At 35.8% G+C, this 23,562-nt stretch overlaps 1 protein-coding gene across 1 annotated transcript in view; it reads left to right on the top strand.

Annotated features, from left to right (window-relative positions):
* The first annotated feature begins 1,153 nt into the window (after window positions 1–1,153).
* Window positions 1,154–23,562, top strand: part of LOC117572780 (protein slit) — a 65,552-nt gene continuing 43,143 nt past the window's right edge. The window contains exons 1-2 of the mRNA XM_034255875.2: window positions 1,154–1,768; window positions 15,645–15,683. The gene's annotated coding sequence lies outside the window, so the exon portion shown is untranslated. The remainder of the gene's footprint in view (window positions 1,769–15,644; window positions 15,684–23,562) is intronic.

The raw sequence follows: 23,562 nt of genomic DNA, 5'->3' as shown, positions 1-23,562 counted from the left end.
TTGTTCTTATTAGAGGAGCATAAAATGAACATAAGGTAATGATCATAACAAAATATTGTTATTAGAATCATTTTGCTCTCAATATATAAAGCATTCTTTTTTTGTATTTTTATTTTAAATTTTGTATGAAGCATTTTTACAATATTATACTTTTAGCTAATTATATTTCTTTGTTGAATTTTGGTAATTTTTTGTTTAATATTTCAAAAACCGATTTTTTCTCTTTATTCTTCATAAAGTTTTAGGGTAAGGATTTTTTCCATAATTAAGTCCTTGGATAAATTACAAATTTGTTTCGCTAAGTTCGCGTATACTTAGTTTATCAAAATACGTATCAACACAAACTTAGCGAAATATTTTAACGATTACTCATAATAACAAAAAATACTTTAACAGGACCCGTATAACATTTTATAAATAGAAACAATTCGTAATATACCATTAGCTTAAATTGCAAATTGGATTATTATTTAAAGTAAAAATCGAGAAGTGTAGGAGTCATTTTAAAGAACCGTTTCAATTGTAAATATGCGCTTAACAGCCCAGCTGTCTTAAAAATCCGTTTCGATTCCTTTCACCAAATGCAGTCTTTTCTTATCCCTTAATTTTATTATCTTTCACAAAGTAGGCCTTGTCTTGAGGCTTTGATTGTTTGACAACTTCTTGGAATCAGCGAGCAGTTTGTCTCACATGGTGATTTTGCACACCTGTGTCCACCACACACATACACACACTCACACACACAATTGCTTCGCATTCAAATTTTTCTCACACACCCAATTGACAATCGTTCGTGTGGCAAAGTCTTTGGCTGCAATGGGAAACGAAAACACAGCCAGCAAATTTTAGTCGAGTTTCAAACCGCAAATTTATCTAACTCAATGAGAATCCAATTTGAGTTTGACTCATTGACGCTCTCTCTGGCTCTCGCTCTCTTCTTATCAGTCACTACCGCTCTCTCGCAGATACTTTTTGCATTTCCCAATTCGTTGAACAGTTTCGTGTCGTCGTCGGCTTTCGTGTGTTCGTCGTATCTGGCAGATAATTTGACTGCAAGCGACCCACAGACACAACAACGAGAGCGAGAGAGCGAACGCGCGCTCTCTCAGATACTTTTGGCTGTCGCAGTCAGTAGTCAACAAACAAGTTTCGTCGCGTGCGGTGCTCGATTCGCTCTCAGATACTTTTTGCCAGTTGAGCCGAGTACGTGAACGTGTCTGGACGTTTTTATGGACAAGCGACACACACAATTCTGAGATACAACAACAACAGTTCAGTTCTCCCCCCCTCTTCGCAACCAAGCATCAATCGAAACCGAAACTAAAACCTAAAACTCAAGCAAAAATCTGCCGAAATCGCAAGTGTTTTTTGTTACCCAAAAAATAAAATATATATCAAATTTGATTTTCGCGCGCGTGCAAATTTCCGGTTACCCCACCTCTTCCCCGCCACCCGCTCTCTCGCGTATCAAGTGATCTAGCAGCTGGGCAGGTAACTCGTTTAGCGTCGTGTGTGTGCAAAAAAAAAATAAAAGAAGTGCCAATAGAGAAGCATAGCAAAAAGAATTAATGAAATGCTAGCGCGTTTATGAATGGTTTCGGCCTCAAGCGCGTATCTCACAGATACATTACTGCCAGCATCAATAAATCGCGAAGCGTGCGAAAAAAAAATAATATATTCGCGAGTTTTGTCCAAAATTTTCCGTTGTGCTTTCTTCCATAAAGTGTTTTTCTGTCGCCGCACGTCGCACGTCGCAAAATTTTCCAGCGTAAGTTTTAATTAAGTTCGCTTTAAGCTTTATTAATGTCCAACAGCTTGAGTTCTAGCTCAAGAGTTGTTCCTGTTGTTGTTGCTGTTGTTGTTGGCTGTCAGTGCACAGCTTGCATGTAATTTATATCTTCAGCTTTTGCGCTCACACAACTTAAGTAACAAGTCATGAAAATGCCTTCAATGACCAAGTGACAGTTGTTTATGTTTGCTGCTGCTCTCAACTTCGATCGATAAGTTTGTTGTTTTTTTTTTTTTTTTTGGGTTTTGTGAAAATTTGAAATCATTAATTATGTCGCCGTTTTTCATTTTGCTCTTGTTTCCATGTGCCACACCGAACAGGTTTCCTTTCAACATTCTAAAGCTTGTCCACTTCCAGGAACTTGTTAGGTGTTGTCGACGTCTTGTATTTGTTCTTGGCACCGAGATGTGAATCTCAATCCGTATCTGAATCTTTATGAATGAAGCTTGTGGATATCTGGGCATCGTCAGAAATGTTTGTGTTGTAGTTTTTATGTGGAAACGCTTGACACTTCTGTAGAACAGTTGCCAGCGAAAAACAGTTAACAAACAGTCTTCGGCTGACTGATGCTGAAGCTGTTCATGTTTCCTCTGGGCGTGTGTGTCTCTTCTGTTGGCTTAGAACAGTTGCTTAATGGCCTAAACGTGAGCTGGCATTAGATTGTGTTGCTTTGGACTTCTGTGTTTTGCTGCAAATTGTGTAACATGCAGAGAACTTCATTCTGGCCAAGTTACCTGAACATGTTTCAGTACTCGCAAGTATTCTTCAGCTATAGAGGGAAAGCTGTGCTAGATTTGTCTGAGCGGAAAAACAGCTGTTAGAAAATTCTAAGAAATTGAGAACTTACAATCATAATAGCAAACGAAACTATAAAGATACTTCGCAGTTCAAAAGTATGACATAGTAAACAAAATGTATTTTTTGTAAGCTGCTTTTGATTTATAAATGTTAGTTAAGTATTGGCTATTTAATTTAGTTAATAATAAAAAGATATTTATTTATTGATTATATGTTGTTTATGTTAATCAAAATAAGTGCACTCTTTAATAAGAACAGCTGCTAGAAAATATTGAGAACATGTGAACTTACAATTATAATAGAGATTCATCATTAATATTCATCAAATAGTGGCTAATAAATCTATTTAAATATTGAAGACATGCTTAAACAAATTTATGTGTCCATTTAACATATTATATGAGTTGTGAGAAGACTGTTAATTTGTAAACTTATAATAAGAAGAAAAAATAGCTTATTACTTAAAGGTATATAAGTATACGTTAACTATTTGGCCTAATTTTGTTGTTTATTTTATTTAAAATAAATACAATTTTTTCTACTAAATTGGTTATCAAATATAGATAAATATTAAAAACATAGATTAATTCATTGTAGTTAAATTTAAGTTAATAAAATTCATATTATTCATGAGCATTAATCATACAATCAAAAGCACTTCAGACATTAACTTTGATATATTTAAATGTTGCCATAAGAACACATGATTAATTGCGCTTTAGTTTTGCAAAGAAAGGTTTCCATATCAAAGCTGATTCACAGTTTCCAGCGAATGAAATTCGATAAGCGAATAGTACATTATCTCTGTTTATCAAGTTGATTCACATCAACACATTTTCAAAGTTTCCCCTTTTGCTACCTTTTGTATATTTTCTAGTCATGCGTCTATAAACACAACTCTTGCTCAGCTGGTAAAATTGCTTCATATCTCAACCGATTAAAGAAGCTTTTGTGCATTAGCCAACACTTGCACAACTTTCAACACTGTTTACTAACACTCACTCACACGCTGACAACTGTTGTAATCGCATTAACAAATTTCGCGCTTTTGCAGTTTTTCCAATGATTGAAAATTGGGAAAGGGCGAAAAGGAAAAGCCAATTGATGTTGTTTTCTATAAACACGCTGCGATAAATAAACAGAGAGAGGGAAAATGTGAATGCTAATTACGTTGCCGCTGAAATAGACATATCAACAGCCAGCAGATGATCAAAGCAGAATATGCCACTATATACGATATGTATTAATAGTCTATATTTGGGTTTCAATACTCAACGCTTGCCACTTGAAGCTGTGTGTGTGTTGCATAAGGCAGCCCCACAGCGAATGAAGCCTGTGTGCCACATGCCACATTTTAACCTTGATTAAGTTGACGTTCTAATGATGCTGCTAATGCTGCTGCCAGATGACGATGATAATGATAATCTAAAGAGCAGGGGGAGATACCAGGCAACAAACATCATCATTAACAGCTTTGCTCACGACGCGGGTCTCGCGTTCTCTTGTGTTCTAAGGCCTTAGGGCCTTTAGGTTCTAGCAGCCCCGTATTTTTAATTGCTGCCTGGCACTTAGCTAATGTAATTTATATTACATCTTATGCTCTAAAAGCTTTAAGTAGCCCCAAAAAAACATCAGCAGCAGCAGCAGCAAAGACAGCAAAGTGCAACAGCATCCGAAAATTACCCCAAAAGAGAAAGAGAGAAGAAACTTTTGTTTATATTTACCTAACATTGTACTTGAAAGATATTTTCGTTACTTTTTTTTGTGGCACTTCTCCCTCTCCTCTTCATTCGCTGCGTGTTTGTTTATCTAATGGCTAAAAAATATTTAAGCTGTAAAATTGTTGCCGTGAGATGGCTAAAAAGTTGTGCCTCGTGTTGAATGCTGTTCTCGGTATTTACACAAGTCATAAATACTTTTTTTGAGAGTAGCGTGTTAAACACGCAGAAGAAAAAAGAAGCAGAAGAATACCTAAAAAGGTTAAGGCCAGCTCGGACTTTTCTCTCTCACTCTCTTGAACTGAGATAAAGTCGCACATAAAACTTGAATAATACACAATTTTCCCTCTTGCTATATTTGAAATTTATGTAAATTTTTAGCTGCCTACCTGTCTCTCTCTCCCCCTTCTGTCTTTCTCCTCCCCCTTTTTGGGTGCTGTTATCTTGACTGTTTTTCCTGTTGGTAATTAAAAAGTTTTTGCTTCTCGCATTTGTGTCTCGTCTGCTTAGATTAGCTAATGCAGGCTGAAAATTTAAATTTATCTGACGCAGCGGCCTTGGCCATAAAGTCTTCTGTGTCAGTGTTAGTTTTCTTAATGGCGCGAGGCCAAGCTGATAAGCTGGAAGAAACTAAAGACACCTTTAAGTGTATTATGGGCGCTGCTTTTCCTTGTGGTCGTAAGTGGCTTTTAATTTAAGTTTAAAGGGGCGGAAATGTGGCCCTAAAATGCTTTCTGATGTCTTATCAATTTCACTGCATGTCTTCATTTCGTAGTGAACTCGAACTTGGCTAATAAGCTAGTGTTAACTTGGCTCTGCAAGTGTTCTCTGACAAAGCCAATTTGCCCTCAATCCACATTCATTGACATTCCAAAGAACCATATCGGCTGCTCAATCAATTATGAATACTGCTAATCAGATGTTGTTGTTGCTGTTGTTGCCAGCGATTAATAAAGCCACAAAACAATATTGACGGCACCCAGAGGGCCTTAACTCAGTGTATTGGGTTTCAGTTTTGAGTTGAAATGCCTTGACCTTGCCACAGAACCTGAGCAAAAGGCAAAACTTTAAAACACAAAACATCATTAGTTGTAGAGAGAGAGACGACTAATAAAAACGTTTGATTGCCCATAATTATGGTAAAGTTGAAATGACAGAGGAGACGCCGCCGGGTCTGCAAGTTGTTGGCCCTTGTGCCAAAATTAGTTTAAACGTCTTACGACGGCGGAAAACTCGTTGGCAAACTGTCGTGCTGCATGCATTTTATGGCTTCATTAGGCTGAAGCAAGAGGGAGGAAGTGAGAGGGTAGAGCGGGGACAGACTCAGAATGAGTCGAGACAGTGTGATGTAAGCACAGACATCGCACACATAGTCTAATTATGTGAATGTTGTGTACAACGCGTCGTATGCATAATATAATTAATAGCCATAAATGTTAATTGCGCATACGCCACGTTAGCCAACTATTTGCTGCTTTCCGTTTTGTTTTATTTGCCTTCGTCTGCTTGTCTGTGTATTTATATTTTGCCCAGCTTTGAGCTTGTCAATAAGTTCACTTCTCACTTCTTTCTTTCTCCTCCCCTCTCCCCGGAGAGACACGTGTTCCGTGTTTGTATTTGTCTAGGTGAAAAGTGTGCGTTATGAAAACATTTTCACGGCACAGCCTTTGCCTTTGCCTTTTTCGACATCCTTTTGTGTCGGCTTTGTGCCGAAAGTTTTTGCCAGTTAATTAAGTAAATATTTTTTGTTTACCAAGTTAATTTGCTTTGTAGACGACCCATTCCCATTCCCATTCCCTTTCCCTTTAACTCATCCCGAAACGTTGACATGTGCGGGTTGGCTGCGAAATTAACTTGGGGCTTAATTTGTAGGTAGCTTTTTGGGCCACCAAAGTTGCCGCTAAGATAGTTTCGCCGAGGAGGCCATTTAATCGCTCGACTGGCTTTAGTGGTTTTAGCGACAAATTTAACTTCTCTTAGCCTTGAGCTTAAAGTTTTTCACATTTTCACCCTCAGCTAATTACTTTATCATAACTTTTGAAGCGTGCCAAAAACTTTAATCAATAGAAATAAGCTCGAAATTTACAAGTTTACTGCACTTTAATCCGTAATTTGTAACGCTCTCATATTTTTGTCATTTTCGTTCTGAGAGGGAAACTTGTCTGCTGATAAAGCAAATTTTTATATGGCTACAAGTATCAATAAACCCATAAATTTAAAACACAGAACACAAAACTTGTGCTCAACAACAACGAAAAAATTGTTGTTGTCAGCCTATATTTCTACAATTTATTTGTCATTTTTTTTTTATTTTTCGCTTTCTGTTGTTGTGTTTTATTTGTCTTGGTCTTATTTATGGTCTGTGTGTTTTTTTGGGGGCGTCAACTAGAGTTTCAGCTTCAGCTTTGGATTCCCTTTTTACATTCCACATTCTACATTTTACATTTTACTTATCTATTTTTTGTCAAGTTCGAGTGTAACAAATTTTTGCATATTTTGTCATAAATTTTTAGCCAACTTCCCTCTCTCTTTGAACATTTGTAGTGACAGACAAACGCAGAGAGTGCGTTCAGTGCCATTTTATTATCATGTTTTCGGCCATGTTTGCTGTTTTCTGGTCTTTAGTTTGCGCTTTTATTTTTGGTCAGGCCTCGACAATGTTGTGCTATTAAATGCCTCAACAAATTTCAAATGGATTTTCATTGTTTTTATGGTCATAGAAGTATATTTAGAAATGTTTATTTTCTGAAACAAACGAAAACAGAAACAAACAAAACAGAAAATAGAAAAAAAAAGAAATACAACACAAATCATTCATATGTATATTTCAAGTTATGCTAAAACATATTTTTATGTGGTCGCCGAGGCAGATGGTTGAATAACTTTTGGTAGAAACATTTGCTACAGCATTTAAGATTTTTGTTGAAATAAATCGATTGGATCGCAGGCACGACTGGTAATGAACCATATAAACATTTAATGGACACACATCGCGTAATGGGAACTGTTGACAGCTTTGAGCATTGAGGCGCAGAAAGCATGAGAGATGAGCGAAAAGAGATAAACAAATGGATATGCCAAGATACGAGATATTTTTATGGCCACAATAGACAGTAAATATAGATATCGATTTAGATAGCGATACTGAGTTATTTAGGCCAAATTGTATGACAGCGAATTTATTACTGAAATCTAGCTTCAATTGCTTTTACTATATATTTAATGTATCATGCATTAGTTCAATTTTCGTTAATAAAACTTCAATTGAAATATATCTGTGGAACAAACGAACAGAAATGTAGATATTTATTTAGATGGCGATTCAAATGATTAAGCAAAATTCTCTTACAGTAATTTCATTGAGCAATCTTCAGCTTTTTATGAATTTAATGTCATATAAATTTGCTTAAATAATTTATATATTATATTTTGTGTATTAAACTCAACAATTCATTCAATCATTTTATAGTTCAATCTGATTTATTTGATTCAACTCATTTTCAAAGACAAAACGATTAATTAAATTGAAATTGTATTAAACTAATTTTGTAGAGCACAGAAACTAATTGTAACATTTATTGAATACATTTTAATATTAATAAAACTTTACTAATTCTTTTTTCTTAACAATGCTGATATTAAATTAAATTCTTATTCATATATATATTTATTTTATATTTATTACCACCTGTCTGCTTTGCATTTCCATATTCCGTGTTATCAATTTATTATCTACTTTTCACAATATTTTTTACTACAAACAATTCCGTCATTTCTAGCTATTGCTCAATACTTTTTATAATATACTGCATAAATTCTTTCCTCAAAGTTGCTTTAACTCGCTTTTGTCGGGGCTATCAATCGCATTCTTTAGCTTTGCCGAGTTTCTCAATTGCATTTGCCGCTCTCTACTCGGTTTATCGATCGACTGTTTGCTCATCCCCCCTGCGATACAATCTATAAATTATTTCCACATTATATTCTGGTTTACTCAATCCTAAGTCAGCTTGCGTCTTCAGCCACACAGTGTCTTTGTCCACTGCTTCTACTGTCTTCTTCCAGCGAAGCGCAAATAAACAAATATTGACCAAGAAGAGTCAGAACTCATAAATAAGTGAGCAGAGTCCATTAGCAGGCAAGCGACTCGACTCCGAGTGTCTCTGCAGCTGTCTATAACAAAAGCGCTTGCACAACAATTGCAGGCGGAGTTTATATAGAAATCAGAATTGAAATTCGAACTGAAAACTGAAACGCAAGGGGAAACTGAGGGCGGTGGTCACGCCTCGGCTAAAAAGCTAGCCAAGTTTATCTTATCGTCGCTGCCTGTTTTCCGCTTATCAGCAATACACTCAAAGGTAAACATTTGATAAGGCCAAACGAGAAACTTTGAATCATTGAACGCTTCTACTTTGCTATAGTGACGCATCGATTTCAAAGCCAAAAGAATTAGAATATATAGAAACAACGCATAAAATCATTTTTATAGCCAGCAAAGTTCATCAAAATGCCATCAAAATTAAGCGAAAATTAAAAGGAAATCTTTTAAAAGCCAATTTCTGTCTCTGAAATAGGCAAAGCAGATTTCTTTCTCTCAACATTGTATATAATTTATGTTCTATTCGATAAATTGTATATATGGTATTATAGTCTCTCAACTCGAGACCAATTAAACAACGAAAATCTCTCTCTCGCCCACAATTCCCTCCTCGGTGTGAATGGCACGTTTCAAGAATCTGCCTGCCGACCTGATTATGAATGCAATGTCTGTTCGAATATGCCCCATATAATATATATCTCTGTCTCTTTCTCTATCAAATAAATTCAGGCATCTCTCTCTCATTCTTTGTGGCTTTCAATTTTTAAATATTTTCAATTTTAATTGCTCCAACGTGAGTGCAATTTTAAAACAGACGCGCATCCGTTTGGTCAATAGTGAATTATGTTAATTAAATTTATTATTGTTTTTATTCAGCTTGTTGTCGTTGTTGTTGTTTCATTCCAACCATTGAGCACCACTAACCAAAATATAATGGCCCAAATAATGGGTAATTATTATCGCATGTCGCTCAGGTTTCAGTTGTTGTTTTTTTTTTTCTCTTTTTCAGTTTCAGCTCTGTTGTCGCAGTTTCAGTTTCAGTTTATTTACAACTGGCGACGTGTGTTTTGGCTTTTCTCTCTCTTTTTTTCAACTCTACTGCTCACTGTTCTCGGTTTCAGTTTTGCTGATTTCATTTTTTGATTGGGTTGTAAAAATTAATTGCAAAATATGTATTTTTAATAGACTTTGGCTGTCGGTTGGAGTCTCGCTATTAAAGCGATTGCTTTGACTTTGACTTGATTTTTTCGCTGCTTTGTGAGTTGTTGCATGCTCAGAATTTTCTGTTGAAGTTAGTTTTCAACTCGGCTAAATTGACTTTAACAACTCGAGAGTTAAGTGCCATTGGAACTTGTTGAAATTTGCAACCGATAATTACTAATATTTGATGTGGATGTCAAGGTTCAAGTTATTTAGATTACAAGCTTAATATTATCTTAATTATAGAGCGAGTTTCCGAGAAGAATTAATTAATTTTAAGATTAAATATTATGTTGTGATATGGATCATTGTATAAAATAAAAAACTTGATAATAAGAAATGCAACGATTGGATCTATATGTTTATACTTGTTTTGTTTAAAGATAAAACGAATTCCGTTTTGTTTATTTTTTAATTTGTTAAGGCATAATAATACAAACAATATAAGCTATATAAGAACTATTAAAATTAAGTTTTAATTGTGATTAGAAACAATATAAAATATAGAATCTATGATATGGTTTGGTATATAGTATGCATTTTAGTATATAATATATACTAAAAATAAAATCAAAATTTATAAATTAAGATCAAAATCACATTCCATTCAATTTAATTTTTTACTTCTAATCTAAAACTTTTACAAATAGTATATATTTAAGTATGTAGTATATAATATTGTATGCCAAATATACTAAAAACCAAATTAACATTATAATAGTACTCTTTTAAACTTTTATATATAAATTTATTATATAAATTTTGATCTAAAATCAAAGTCACATCTAATTTAAATTGTTGATCTCCAATTCAAATTTAAATCACATTTTATTATCACAGCCTTACATTCTTTATGGTTACACAACATAATACTTATTCTTAATCTGGTTATAAATAGAAAATTTATTCGAATCGCAATAAAACCTCATTAGCTATACTTAGCACTCAAGTGTTTTGTCTTCAGACCTGTTTTAGGCGCTTACATCATTCCCATTAGATTTGAATAACCTTCGAATATGAACAAGCATGCAAAATGAATGACATTTTCTCAAATGTACTCGTACAGTGAACACTTAGTATAATCGCATATCGCTAATTTGCATGAAACTTTCAGTTCGTTTTTTTTGTTTTTGTTTTTCGATTTTAATTCGTTTCGTCTCGCTTCACACTTGAATTTATTTTTGTGTATTTTTTGTTGTTGATCATTTTTTATGTATTTCTCATGCATGCGAAACGTGTTTTGCAATAAAGCAATAAAATAAAAATGACATTAGAAGACCGAAAAGTTTTTCGAGTGTACTCGTTGTAGATTTCAACTCGTGAGGCTTCTATGTAAGTTGCCGCTATATAAATAAATGACTTCATTTTGTTGTAGTTGTTGTTGTCTTTGTTGTTGTCTCGCTAAGTGACTCGGACTTGGCTGTCAAGGTGAGTCAAGTCGTTTGTATTTAAATTTCGAAACGCTTTCAAATGTTCAGCGCACAAATCAGAGATATAACAAACGAGAGAACTTTACATAATTAATTAATAATTAGTTGCTTCATTGTTGGACAGGTGGCGTCTGCATATCTGTGTGTTAAACATAAGTCGAGAGAAAGACGAAAACTTTTTGCCCCACTCGCGCTCTCATCATTAAATATTTAAATGAACTACTTTTCCCTCTCACTCTTTCTCTCTTTCATCGTGTGTGTGTATGTGGCGCCCTCTATCGATCATCTATTTGCCTTTGTCTCACTCTCGCATGTGGGCTACACATTGGGATTGACCCAATAATTTGTTGCACTTAAGTACACATTAGATAAGTATGTGGTTTTCAATGTGTTGACATTTCCTCTGGTGAAATTGATTAAAAGTAAATATTTTGTACCAAAACTCTCTCCTTCTTCTCCTACTTCTCCTACTTCCATTCGCAGTGTTGTAAAGAGGCACAAATTACATAGTAAGCTAAGCATTGCCGCTGGGCAAATTCAAAAATATTCGATAGCTCAGTTTGGGGATTTTGATTGGGGGGAGTTACCCGAAATTATTGATTTTTTGCCGAATTGATGTAGTTGCTGTTGTTGTTTGTTTGTTTGTTGTTAGTATGCTTATTTGTTTATTTAATGTTTGCCTGACTCGACAATTATTTGGGTTAAATCAACAGCAATGTAATCAATGAATAGACGAAATGCCCAATACTCAATTGAAAGTTGAATTTGTGAAAAATGAAAACGAAAACGAAGCTGAAAGAGGGAAAATATTTTGAGTTTTGTTGGCGGCATAAATACTTCCTGGTTGCCGCAATTTGTTTAACAATTTTGGTTTTGTGTGAATTATGGTTTGTTTACAACCAAAACTCTGAAGTGGGCGGCGGCATTTCATCAAAGTTTGTTTAGCATAAGTTTTGGGTCTTCCAATTGAGCTGCGTCACTTTTTTGAGTTTATTCAACTGCAAGTAATATTAAAGCGTAAAGAATTTTGTGGTTATATTATTTCCCCTATTGACATTCAGTGCACTTGAGAACGATTCATTCGCTCTTGCTCTATAAATTAACAAAAAATTGCCAGCATTCCGATTCAAATACGAAACGAACTTAAATTGCCTGCGCTCCTCTCTCAGGCACGTGTCTTATCTGTGTGTCTCTCTCCCTCTCTCTCTCTTTCTTTCTCATTGGCATCTAAGTACTCGTACACAGACTATTCCAGAGTTGAGTTGTCACAGCTGGCAGCAGCAGCGGCAGAGGCGGAAGCTCTGCTCGCTGACGACCCCTCAGGCACTTATCAACAGCTCAGCGTATGAGAATTGTACACACACTCAATCGTACACACACACACACACTTGCACTCGCACTCGTACGAGTTTGCCAATTAAAGTCGACCTGAGCTTTTGCAGTTTGCAGAGCTTAAAGCGTCGCCCAAGTCAAACTAATAACGGGATCAAGCGAAAGGCAAATGCGCGCAGCCAAAGGCAAATGCAAAGGCAAAGGCAAATGTGCTAAAAGGTTTGCAAAGGAGCGTGGACGCAATGTTGACAAAAAGCCATAAAATGCCAGACGCTGAAACACAAGAAGCTGCTTAAAGGAGTGTGAGTAGGATAAAGAGTAAGACGAAGCACGTAGACAAGGGGAGCACATTGTGCTCTGGCGAAATAAAATGCTAAAATTATTCATTTTGCAAATAAGCAGCGTAAATATTTAATTAACAACTCAGCGCACACACAACAAGCAAGCTGGCGAGCAAGCTAAGCTAAGCAAGGGCTGAGAGGGAGAACACAACACATGAGTGTTGTTGTTGTTGTTTTTGTTGTATGAGTTCATGTTACTGGTCTAAGGTTTCCTCTCACTCTCACTCTCCCACTCACTGTATGTGAGTGTGTGTGTGTGTGTGTGTGCGACGGTAATACAATATTTATTTATACTGTGTGTCGCAGGCAGCAGTCGGGCGACAGTTAAATTCACCTACGAGTAGCTGCCGACAGTGACGTCACAGCAGCCGAACAATGACATTTATGCTTTTGGTCTTCGGGTCGAGCATGTCAATGACACACCAAGTATACTGCATATAAGGTACATAGTCGTATGCTCAAATTGTTATCAGTCAGTTAACCGATTAAATCGTTGTCCCCATTCATAGATCAGCAACTATTTGTGCTGATAGCGTTTAATAAACTGAGTCGATATTTGATTTGGGGTAAGCATATCTACAAGAACTAGATTCGAGACTGTACGGAAATAGCTTTCATATATTTCATGAGTTTTTGAGTTTGGAAATCAATGCAAGCCAACCACGTTAATTATATCAGATAAGTAGAAATTTTTGATTCATAGAACACTCTACTTTGATAAAACTGAAAATTATAAAGAACAAAATATAGGCTCGAAAATTATTACAATTATACTAAAAATTAATTTATTTTTCGAAGATTTGTATTTTATTTTTTATTATCACAATATTAATTACATTAAATATATTAGAAAATAATTTATTTTACTTCTAGGTATATTCGATTTTATTTATTTTGGGATAGAACACTATATTTTTCAAAAAATTTGAAATTTTCTATTATTATTCATATCTTTATTGAAATCAATATAATCCAAGCATTACTTTATTCAAGTTAATTAAATCAAGGAATTTTATCTTATGTTATTTCTAATTTATATACAAAATTGTTCTACAAGGAAAAGTTTATCAACTTATCAATGTTTATAGATTTTATAATCAGCTTGAGCAATTACACAGAATATTTTACTTAATTCCTGCACCAATTTAGCTTATCTCATCTCTGGCTTAATTTAGTTCTTGTTTTGCTCCATTTACTTTTCGTAGTATTGGCAAGCATTTCCTTGTTGTACTTCTATATTTGCAATATGCCTTAATTATATTAGATTTGCAGGGCAAATTGCTGCAGCCATTCATTTATTTCTAACACCTTTTCTCGACTGCTTCGCTCTGCATAGCATTATTAAGATTGTCTCGCTCCACGTTTGATTTCATTTGCAGCAGGGCGAGGGGAAAGGACTAAACGCTTGGCTGACCTAAAAGACCCTGTGCTGACCATTTGCAGTTCCCCTCCTTCCCCTCTCTTGGTTGCCCCTAGTGCTGTGTGCCCTGACTAATTAAATTAGTTAAGTCTGCAGTCGAGACGTTGCCGTTGTTCTTGTTGTTGCTAGTCATTGTAGCTGCCTCAATTGCTGTTATTGCTGTTGTTGTTGCTTCGCTTTAATTGCTTCTGGCCTGGCTATGACTTAATAGCTTTAATACCAAACCAATCCCGAGCACGACGCTTACGAAAACTTTAGTTTTTTGTTGTCTTAAAGCGGCTTAGCGAAAATCGATGGAGCCGCTAACACAAAACTGTGAAGCAATACGCTGGCAAATAAAACAATTAATAACAAATATGTTTATGCATTTTATAAGCCATCAAAAGCGGCTCAGCACGTACCAAAAAAGCCCTGGACTCGAGGATTTTATGTGCAGGTGCTTAAATATTCCATTAAAAGCGCGTTAGAAGCCAGTTCACAGGAAGTGGAAAACACTGGACGTATAAAAAAGAGTACGAAGCTCAAGTGGCAGAAGAGAAATGGAAACTCAACGCGGGGGGGAAGGAGAGAGAAAAGTGTTGCGAGGTTTATTCGTCATTGTTTCAATGTGCAGAGCACAAACAACTCGTAAAAGTCAGCAAATATTATTGCCCGACTTTGGGGTCGAGCTATTAAAATGTCATCATTCCAAGCAAAGGGGTTGAGCTAGAGCAAAGTGATAGAGAGAGAGAAAGAGAGAGTTTTGGTGCGATAAGTCAAAACACGCAAACTTCAATAGCATGCGCCCGTTTTTATTGGCTATCCAATTCCCCAGTTGGGAGACCAGTTGACGTATTTATTATTTAACACCTAGAATCAGTCAGTAACAGTCGAAAAGTAACAGTCAAGACACCAACAGCAAACAGCAAACAGCAACATCAGCCTAAGCGGAAAATAGCTATAAAATGTTGACCTTTTTTTTTGGTTTTCGGTTTTCTTTTTTGCACGCACCTTAAGTCAAGACATCATTCCATCATCATGCACAAGCCGCCTTCTGGGTGGTCTGTTTTTTTATGAGGTACTCTAGTTTTTACGAGTCGGCACACCATAAGTTCAAATATTTAAAAGTGTGCTTAATTATGCTGTGAACCAAACAAACAAACCAACGAAAAAAAGAACCAACAACGTTGTGCTATAAACAAAACTCTCTGGGCACGACAACTGCCAAAAGGCCCATAAAGTGTTTTTGTTCGTCATTTTCTATTCTTTCGGTTCGCAAAAGTAATTTCTAAGCGCCAATAAAACGCAAGATATATTCGGAGTAAGGGTTTAATGTAAAAGCAAACAGTGAATGCTTCTGTATTGGTGAGCTTTTTACTTTGCCTACTTTACTCGCCTAAGCTAAGCTTTAAGCTCGTTTTTGCTTAAAGTCTGTGTGTCGTGTATGTGTGAGCCTTTAACGCTAATTACTGGTTTAGTTAAGGAATTATTTTACTTTTGATTCCCACTCTAATCAACTTTTTCTCTTTCTCCATTTACAGTTAACCATCCACAGCTGCTAACATCATATTTTTTTTTGGGTAAGTTTTAACTGCATATCGATCTAAACGCTCAACTGTCCAACTGTCCAAGCTGCTCTGTTCACGTGTTGTTTAACACGCTCTGGCGGCTGCCTGTTACCAATTTTTCCCCCACTCTCTGACCAACAACGAACAAAAAAACCTGAACTCGAGGCTGCTGCTGCTGCTGCTGTCGCTTGCTATTCATGTACGCTATCATAGACATTCAAATTGAATTACAACAAACACTGGCAACTGACAGCCGAATGGCTTTGGCTGCGAGTCCGAGTCCGAGTCCGATTCCTAGCCTGAGTCCGAGTCTCGGCTCCATTCCCAGTCTGAGTCTCGAGCTGGACGCATAAAATATGCAATTGCAAGTGCAGACATTGAAAGCAACTATGCGGAGAGTTTTGTGTTTGAGAGACGGTCACAACTCAGGTGATATATCGCAAAACTAGTTTACGCAACATGTGGCATGTGCATTTTGCATGCCACACACACAAGAAAATAGCAACAAAAAAATTGACATTTTGACATGTGGCGGTGCCTCAAGATTTGCCACAGATAAACTACAAGCAAAGACCGAGCGAGAGAGAGAGAGAAGAGCGTAAAGTGTCTTTTAAATACATACGTTATCTAGTAACATGCAACAGAACAAATATCAAAATGTGTGTGTGTGTGTGCCACACTACGTGCCACATAATAGCATACGTAGTAGTTTTTGGTGCTACAATTTTTAATGGATTGACGGCAGACAGCGAATACACATTAGAGATACTACCTGAGAGAAGCTGCACTCTAGAGTCATGCACACACATGAGCATCACTTTTGACTCTCCCCTCGCCTGGCTACTGCAATTTTCTTTCAATAACTGGCCGGCAGTTAGCAAGCCAGTTACCAGTTAGGCACGTAGCTGGCTTAAAGTATCTGTTGCACACACCAAGCTGGGAGTATCAGTTACCCAGTTAAACTCTACGGGTGTCAATGGGCGTCGCCTTGTGACTCTTGATATTGCATATATTTATTTTAATTGCACTCGCACTCACATTCGTATTCGCATTCGCATTCGCATTCGATGAGTGTCTTCGCAGATAGACATTGTCCAAACTCTCGACGGTTTGACTGTTTGTTGTTAGAGGCCTTGTTTTCGCTTAACTAATTGGCAAATTGAACAGCAGTTTGCGTTGCTTGTTGAGTGCATTTTGCCAAACGTTTTCCATTTATGAGTTGCAGCCACCGTGCAACTATAATTTGCTGCACGTTTTCTACACTTTCGGCTTGGTATTTACGTGAATTTCAAATAAACGGACTTAGTTCATAATTAAGCAAATGATTGGGTCAAATGTGAACTTTGGTGCTTAGCAAATTACCACCAACTTAGCTGTAACACATATTAAGTATACGCTTACTGATGGTACCCAAAATAATACTATACATATTAAGTATACGCATACCCACAATAAACAATGTAAAAATTAATTACTTCTATATCAAATATAATAACTATGCTTTATATAAACCTATATGCCTAGCAAACTAACAGCTACTCAAATACTGAACTTATTAAGTATACGCATTACTCAATACTCATAATATTGCCATAAATATTACGTATACACCATAGACATCAAATCAAAAATATATGCGAAACAATATGACTTAAATTTTAGTGATGTGTATGAAAAATACATTATAAATAATAAATAATAGTATTTAAATATCGAAGTGATCATTCTTAAAATAAGTATCTTGTTTTTTATATTAGTTGTCAATTCTAATAGAAATAATAAAATACAAAATAAATAATCAAATATAATAAAATTGGAATACAAAAATATTAATCCAAATAATATAAATTAATACATGTAGTACAAAATTCTTTACAGTCAGATAAATTTGAGCAAATGGAAATATATAAATTCGGAACCAATAAATTATCATAATAACAATTATAATGTATAGTTATAGCTAATAATAAATTTAGGCTGCATTAGTTTTCTCTGCATTGAATGTTCAAAAAGTTGGGCGCCGACATTTGATAAATGTATTTTTTATTGCCAGAATAGCCATAAATTGTAAATGCAGCACTTAACAAGTATCTTTTTGTTTTACAAAAGAGCGTCTAACAGCTGTCCAAAGTGAAATTGGTTAACATGCTTGGTAGATTTTGCGCTCATGCATTTTTCATGCAAATATCTCTAGACATATTTTGGCTAAAAGCATTCTTATGACCAGGCCAAAACGGCGTCTAGACGTCTGTTTCTCTTACTGACATTTGCTATTTTTTTTTGTTAGCAGTCAACACTCTGTTTAAGCGCTGACTCAAACTATTGACCATGAGCTGATAACTGAGTGAGAGAGAACTGTGAATTGGAAGTCTCATAATTGATATTCATGTGCAGCTTTGTGACTGCATCTCATTAGCATCGCATCAGATAGCTTCACACATAGCTTGTCCTTAGAGTGTGTGTGTTACCTGCGCTTATAAATAAGCACATAATCAGGCGACAAAATTGCGTTGGCAGTGGCAACAGCAACAGCAGCAGCAACCAGTCGCATGCCACATGCATAAATAAATAAATAATTTGCAACAATTACCATAAGTTGCGTTGAAATCTCTACAAAGCTGCAAAAGTGTTTGGCCATTCAAGTTATGACTAACTTGTCGTCGGCCTCAGTTGCTGCTGCTGCTGATGATGATGATGTTGTTCCTAATGATGTTGATGATGATGTCAGCGATAGCTACCAGTCGATAAACATAAATAGAGTCTCCTCTCAATCTCCTCACTCCCCATTCCATCCCGAAAACAAACTCATATCGTTAAGTGTTTGGCTTTATGGCCAATGGGCGTCAGACGCGTCTCAATTCCGAGTTGCGGAGTCGGCTTTAATTAGCGGCTGACAATTAAATAATATTTTTGCCAGCTCTCCCTCTAGCTTGCTGCATGCCTCTTCTTCCCTTACTTCCTCTTTTTCCTTCTTCTCGCTTTGTGATGCTGCCGACTTGTTAACTCGCTGCCTGACAGTCTGCCAACAAGTTTTAATTACCAGACGGACAACGCAACGAAAGCAACGAAAAATCCACGGAACAACAACAAAAAAAAAAATTGTCTCCCGGGCAGTTAGTTTTTGATAGTCGCTGCTTTTTAATGACTCGCCCATTCAGTTGTTGTCGCTGTTTATTATCGTAGTTGTTGGATATATGCAAATAGTAGTATGTATTTTTTTAACACATTTTATGCTCTGTGATTGTTATCCGCGCGACGGTTTTTAAAGCTTTCATTTAGGCCCAGTTTTCCCTCTGCTCAAAAATAAAAAATTATATATGTATACATATCGCTGCAACACAATTTGTTGAATTTATTGCTAATTTTATTTATTTATTTTTTCGTGGAACCTATCGATTTACGAGCTTTGATTATGACAGGCTTCTGGGTGTTGATTGTCTCTCTGACAGATTTGACATGCATTTTGTCAATAAAAACGGCAGCAACATCAGCAGCAGCAGCAGTTTGTCATTTGATTTGATTTCAGTTTGATGAAGGTCGTTTCCATTAGCCGCTGTAAAGTTACGGAAATTTTGTGGCGGCCTTCCACATCACTGCCAATAAAAAACCTTTCCCCATTTAAGTGATACAAATTTATGACAGCTGTAGAATGCGATAAAGGTATTCTTTTGTTGTGATAGTATTAGTGAGCTTTTCCTTACAAAGCTCGATTTGCATAACGTTTGCTAGAATGCAAGCTTTGTGACGCAAAAGCTCCTTTATGCGTGTGTCTCGTATATGAAGAGTTCTAGTTAGAATAAGATTAATTTTAATGAATTTCATATTAATAGACTTTTGTTGAAAAACTAAGCTTACGCTACATTAAATGCAGATTATGTTCTTATTAATTAAATTATGACTTTAATAGAACTTTTGCTGGACAAAGATAATATATTTCAAGTGAGCTTTTGCTTAAAAAGCTTGAATTGTATTACTTTTGCTACACTGAGAACTTTGCGCTAAAACAGCTTTCAGTACATAAAGAATTCTTGCTAAATGAATTTTAACTTTAATGTTGTTATTGTTTTAATATTCTACTAAAGAATTCTGTGTGTTTCGCTTATAATTCTCTATTTGTATGAGTTTCAATAATCTATCAACTTTCTACTGGAAAAGCTTCTCAAAGCGTGTGTCTTGTTCATGAAGTGCTCTTATTAAATAAACTTTAACTTTAATGCTATGATTACTATTTAGTTTGCTCCGTCTAGAATTAACTTTAATTGAATTGACTTGCCATGTTGCTGTTGCCTTCTTTAGACGCTCTAACCTATTTCGCACCAGCTGCTGCTGCTGCTGCCACTTTAACCCGTCATCAAGTCAACGAGCTTCAGTCGGATGATAACGCCTTTTAGAGCTGCCAACTGGGAAAATGGGGAAACTGGAAAATGGGGAAACGCCCTTTAATACGCGAATTGCTTTTCGCTTTCTGCCTTTTCCTATTTGATTCTGCGTTCTTCGGCTTATTTACAACTTGACATTTCATTTGCCTGAATCGCGGGCGGGCACTTCAATGCGCTCCAATTGCATTTTATGACAGGACAAACTGACCTACTTAAGGCTCCCTTGAACAGGCACAAACATGCAGAGACACGCTGAGACACGCACACACGCGCAGCGTTGACGTCGTCCTTTTCAATCGCATTATAAATTTAATGTGTTGACCTTTTTGGGTTCGGCCTCTCGACTTGACTTGACTTGAGTTGAGTCGACCGCAATTTCAATAGATTGGCTGCAGAAGAAATCAGCGCTAAAGCGAAGCGCAAAAGCGCTCTTAAAACCATCGTAAAATTTAACTAAAATGTCCATAAGTAGCTCTAGGGGTCATAACTGCAGGGAAAGAGAGAGATCTACAAGTGAGCTGCGCTTTTTTTTGAAGTCGTTTTGTATCTGGCAGATACTTTAAAGTCCTTTTGCTAGGGTTGTCGCATTTCACGCTCACTGCTCACGTCTCTCTCTTCGCCCTCCCCTCAATTGTGTGTCCGCCAATATCCTTAGCCATTTCCTGCTTTTGTTTCTTTGTCTCTGTCTTTTGTTAGAAGGTCGCCAGTTTTTCTTCTTTGGCACTTGCTCAAGTCATGGCTAAAAATTGTTGTGACAAAAGATGCGTACTCGCAGCAGAACTTTGCAAAGAGTTTTTCGGTTTTTTTTTTTGTTGTTATTCTTGTTGTTGCTTGGCATTGAATAAAACGTCTTCAACTAGAAGCAAAACATTGTAAATTGTTTTTCTTTGGCATACACAAAAAAAAAACCCCAACTCTTCTTCCTCAGCTTCCTTTCCCCTTCTACACATGTGTTCAGTGTTATTTTTGTTAAATTTTTCAGTCCCTGTCATCTCTTTGCTGTCTTCCTGGCCATGTGCACTTCAAACGCAGCTTGGCTAACGAAAAACTTTTCTTGTTTCAATGTTGTTTCATTGCCTGGGCCACACTTTTTTTGAAGGACTTCCTTTTGGTCCTTCTTGTATTGATACAAAAGTCGTGTGTCCTTTGCTGCGCTGCGCTGCGCTTGACTGATTTTTACTTGTACAAATATTTTATTGACTATTATTTTGGACGCTGTCCTTGCCGATGTGGCTCAATGCCGAGTTCTTCCTTTTGGTCCTTTGGGCCTGCTTTTATTTAAGGGTTTATTGCGGGTTCAATATACATGGGGATTCCGTTCTTTTTGTTGATTTGCCGCACAAACTTCGTTTAGCAGATACACACAGAGATACTTTGGCGAATTTATTTATAAAACGCGCTTTAATGGCCAATCAATAAAAATCAAATTGATGAGGTCTACTTTAAAATTTGTCGATGGTCAAGTATGATATATATTGAATGGGTCTATGTAGGATATAGATTTATTAGAGTAGATTGCTAGAAATGTGAACAAAAACTTGGCATTGGAATCGGGATTTTTTCATTAAATTAAAATATTTGCTTTAATCTGATACTTATTATTATTTTATTTTCCTTTGCAACAATTTCCAAACTTAATTGACTTGTTTAATAAATAGGAATATATTATTAAATTCGAAAGAGTTACTTAGCTTTAATCATTACATTAAGTCTTGCATTTATAATTTCGTGAATCTTATCGTTTCATTTGTTGCGTGTTCTATTTTCTTTATTATATCAATATTTCATCCAATTACTCAACGTCCTAATTGATTTCTAAAAATCCATACGAATATATTATTATTATATTTAAATTCGATTTTATTTTTAAAGCTAAAAGTATCTTTCTTAAACACTTAAATTTCGTTAATCTTAATCTTGCAAATGTTGACTTTCAGTTTTATCTTAATTAATACATTCTCTTTTGCTTTAATTATATCAATAACTCGTCAAATCGTTTAAAGGCTTAATGATTAAAATTATTAATACAAATTTTATGCTAAACAGCCTTTAAAAGAACTTTTCATTTTTATAATGCCAAAAGGCATTCGATTAACATTTTGCTGATAATCTATCAAAATGTTCATTATAACAAATTGTTCAAATTGCCGCTAATTTTGAGCGTTTCGAATTTTCGCACATCGCATTGGATCGTGAATTGCGGCAATTAAAACATTTAACACGCATTTTACCCATAGAGAGAGAGGGAGACAGTGAATACAATTTATCATCACGACTGCGAATATAATATTTAAATAGAATATACTATACACAAAATATTTTATTCGTTTCGTTTCCACGCAGTCTGCGATTCTCATGCAATTAATTGAGTCGAGTCTTCGCTTTGGGGTCGCTTCAAACGGCGCGAAACTAATGAAAAAATCATCACGAAAAAAACCCAAAAGAGCGAGGCAAATACAAATAATTAAAAGAGTGATGACCACAGGGAATGAGAGGAAGAGAGAGAGAGGGAGAGTGGGAGGAAAACGATGCGTTTTAAAGTCATTGCCACTAATTTTATTGGACTCTCTTTTATTTTTTATTTTTTTTTGCTCGTGCCACGTTTCGTTTCTTGTGCTTGGCTCAAATGATTATGGCAAGCCATAAAAGGAAAAGAAGAGAAGAAAAGAAAACAAAGCATAGACAAGTTGCTGGGTGGGATCACAGCTGGTAAGAACAGAGAAATGAAACCATCCTTGAAATCTATTGTCTGTCCTTTGGGGTCCAAAGTCCAGACGCAATTGCAATGAAGCGGCCAAATGGCAACACAAAAAGGGAAAATGCGAAAAGAAAACAGAAATGAAAACAGCAACTGATGCCGCCGCCCTTACATAATTGAATAACATCAAAACAAACGCACAGACATCAGCATCAAAATGAAAATGGCAACAGAAACAGCTACAGAAATAGAAATAGAAATAGAAATGAAAATCAAAATATCTGTTAGATACAAGATAAATGCAATTTCAGACAAAATTGCCATCTTAAAATTTCAATGTAACGAGTATTGCTCTAGGTCTCATTTACTTTTGGCGACCCTCAACTTGATGTTTTCCCTATAACATTTGCATTACTTATTTGCCCGTTTGTTGTTTTGTAATTATGTTGCAAATTAAAAGAAAACATGCAAAACAATTAAAAGTAAACAGCAAAATGGGAAAACAGTGTAAACACTCGCAAACAATAACACAATAAACGATCAACAATAACACAAACTATTAGATAAATAATAAATATGCCACAGCAACTTGCCAATTTCCATTGTCAGGCCAAAAGTCAATTGCATTGTTGCAGTTGTAGGTAAATATTTTATTACAATAATTTGAATACATTAATCTATTTCTAGAGCCTTAGGCGATAATTGCCATTTTCCTCTTTATTTATTTAGTGCCACAATTTGTTCATTAGATTTCTTTTTTACCGGATGTTCTTTGTGTTTTTGTTTTTCAATTTGTTTTGTTTTTCTAAATGTT

Source organism: Drosophila albomicans, chromosome 3 (assembly GCF_009650485.2).
Source record: "Drosophila albomicans strain 15112-1751.03 chromosome 3, ASM965048v2, whole genome shotgun sequence".
Classification (NCBI taxonomy): domain Eukaryota; kingdom Metazoa; phylum Arthropoda; class Insecta; order Diptera; family Drosophilidae; genus Drosophila; species Drosophila albomicans.
The sequence above is the reverse complement of the archived record's forward strand: the minus strand, read 5'-3'. Positions and strand labels throughout refer to the sequence as shown.